This window comes from Chiloscyllium punctatum, chromosome 47 (genome assembly GCF_047496795.1).
Source record: "Chiloscyllium punctatum isolate Juve2018m chromosome 47, sChiPun1.3, whole genome shotgun sequence".
Classification (NCBI taxonomy): Eukaryota; Metazoa; Chordata; class Chondrichthyes; order Orectolobiformes; family Hemiscylliidae; genus Chiloscyllium; species Chiloscyllium punctatum.
Window position 1 is genome coordinate 57,399,065 of NC_092785.1, and position 3,045 is coordinate 57,402,109.

At 44.4% G+C, this 3,045-nt stretch overlaps 1 non-coding gene across 1 annotated transcript; it reads right to left on the bottom strand.

Annotated features, from left to right (window-relative positions):
• Positions 1 to 1,654: 1,654 nt before the first annotated feature.
• On the bottom strand, positions 1,655 to 1,728 carry trnai-aau (transfer RNA isoleucine (anticodon AAU)). Its single transcript has one exon. It is a non-coding gene; the product is annotated as a tRNA-Ile (tRNA).
• Positions 1,729 to 3,045: the final 1,317 nt, after the last annotated feature.

Genomic DNA, 3,045 nt, shown 5'->3' on the forward strand with positions numbered 1-3,045 from the left:
TCTGTCAATTCTTTTTCAATTCTTTCAGTAAATGTAAGAGCTTCCGGGGATCAGGAACAGGAGATATTAGGGAATGAATTAGCACTACTTGTGTGTCCAGACCTGCTTCCTGAGCCACTTTATCGCCTAATCTTTTCCCCCTAACTTCAGGTTCATTTCCTTTCTGATGACCATTTACATGCACTACCGCTATTTCTCAGGGAAGGAATAGGGATTCCAAGACCCGTTTAATCAACTCCTCGTATGCAAATTCCTTCCCCCGGATATTGATCAGTCTTCTTTCCTGCCGGATCTTTCCGAAAGTGCCAACACCAAATACATATTTAGAGTCACTGTATGCTGCTCCCTCTTTATTTTCTAACGCCCTAAGGACACTTTCCAATGCATAGAGTTCGCAGGTCTGAGCTGACCACCCATTTGGCAACCTTCCTGCCTCTACCACACCACCTTCCATCCCGTCTACAAGTACATACCCATTATGTATTTTCTCTTCAGTCACCCGGGATGATCTGCCTATAAACAGTCAGGCTCCTGCATGAAGCGGAACATTTCTCAGGTCCATGAAGACCTTAGTTTGGTATTCTATAATGTCAAGGCAGTCGTGCCCTGGATTCTAAGGATATTCTCCTTCCCCTTTCCAAAGAAAGGCAGCTGGATTTAAACAATTATGCGTGACCAACACGAGATCATCCTTTCCTACTAATATTGCCTCATATTTCAGAACCCGCGAATCTGTCAACCATCACCCAGCTTTTTGGTTTAGGATCGTTCTCACTTGGTGTGGAGTACTTACTAGTGTAAGCACCCAAGTGTAAGCTTCCTGCTTTCCTCCACCAACAGTGCAGTGGCAGCCACGGCCTGCACACACTCAGGCCTGCCCTGGGTTACTGGATCCAATAGCTTTGAAAGATATGCTACTGGCTGTTTCATTACTCCCCACCTCTGGGTTAATACTCCCAAAGCCGCGCTTTTCATATATGGTAGCAAAGAGATGGAAAGGTTTATCTAGAGAAGGTAAGGCTGACCCAGGGGCATGGATCAGATCTCTTTTAAATTCTTAAATAGTTCTTTTTCCTCTTCTTCCCAACTCAGACTCAGCGTGTTATAAATAGCTCCATAATACTCCACCTTTGTTATTATCTTTATCTTTAATCAGTTAGACTCGAAACGTCAGCTCGTCTCTCTCCTTGCAGATGGTGTCAGACCTGATGAAATTTTCCAGCATTTTATCTTTTGGTTTCAGATTCCAGCATCCGCAGTAATTTGCTTTTAATAATGGCTCTATGATATTGCTGGTGACATGATAACTCCAGTGTCGATGCATGAGAGGTGAGCAAACCAACGAATTGCCTCTGGAAGTCATGTGACGAGTATTAACAGAGATCCAGGAAAATAGCATGAACGAATCTTTGATTTGAATTGAAGCCTGAACTCCGGTTCTCCTCCTAATACTGCACATATTTCATGTTTTGCATTTGTTGGTGAAAACAACTGAGACTGGTTGATTTGCTGCAGACAACGTCCACCAGACATCACGGGTACGGCGATCAAGTCGTGCGTCGAACCCTGTCAAATGTTTTATTGTGCAGATGTGAGCCTCTGGCTTTGTGGAGCACGTTGGTTGGAAACACAGCAACCACACAAGCGCTGAATGTGGTCAGTGTGGGGATCGAACCCACGACCTTGGCGTCATTAGCACCAAGCTCTAACCAGCTGAGCTAACGGACCGACGCAAGCGGCCACGCGAAAGCAAATGCCTATATTGCCGGTGCTCACAACCACGGCTGCTCCGAATTTTCTGCTACTCATCGATCGCACGATAGTCTGAAGTATTTCCTTTCGTTGCAAAGCTTTTCAACAAAAAAAAACATTTACTTTTCCGAACGCGCATACTCGAGTGTGACCATTTGCTCTGATATCTAAAATTAAGCACAAAGTCCGGACGCATGCAATTTCAATCGCAACGCCACCAGCTCAGCTGCAGCTTCTCACGTTGACAAATTTCGTCTGGAGAACCGTACCTTCAACGATCGCTCACTGTTCTTCTGGATACTCACAGACCTTTGGAGTCAGGGTTACGTGCTGCTGATTAACTGCTACGAACCTTATGCCAAATGCATTTGAATTGTAATCTATCAGTGGGGTTCTTTCTGCTCCCGAACGACGCAGTTGCTTTGGTGTCAGCAACAGCTCAGAAGTCAATTGCACGTTTTGCTCAATGACTCATTTGCTTATGAAATCTTCGTTTGACAGCATATTTAGCAAGTTGTCAGTCCTTCCTGCAGAGTTTGTCAGCGACAGGTCAGCTGCTAAAATGATTGCTTCAGACAGCATGCTACATCATCCTACATTTGTAAATGGAAAAGGTGCAAACGTTTACAGGCTGAACACTCGCTCACTACTTCGCCTGGCGCGTCAGAGGCTGGGAGCTGATCTTACGGAGGTTTTTCAATCATGAGGGGAATGAATCGGGTAAATAGACAAGTTCCTTTCGCTCAGGTGGGGCAGTTCAGAACTAGAGGGTATAAATCTGGTGTGGGAGGGTGAGAATTCGAAAGGCAGTGAGGGGCAACGGCTGCACGCGTTTCTGGTGCGTTTCTGGAATAAGTTGCCAGACGAGCTGGTGATGGATGGAATAATTCCAATACTGTTAAGGAATCTGGGCGTGTACTTGAATAGGAAAGGGTTAGAGAGAAATGTTTCAAGTGCATGCAATCGCGGCTGGATCAGTTGAGGATATCTGTTCGGAATGGACGAGTGCGACCGAAGACTGTGTTTTCAGTGCTGTCCATATCTAATGGCTATATGGTAGTGCAGGTGAAATGATAAAAATGATAAATAAAAAAAAAGAAGTAAAATTGTCTGAAGTTGTTGAATTCAAACAACTTGAGGTAATTTTATTTCAATTATTTTATTTAACTTTTTTAGTTGTGTTTTTTTTTCACTGTTCTGTACCTCTTATTTCTTGACTGTCTCTCTTTCTCTCGCTCCCCACTCTCTCAATTCCTTTTTCCTCTCCTCTTCCCGCTTTGCTACCCTTCTCCC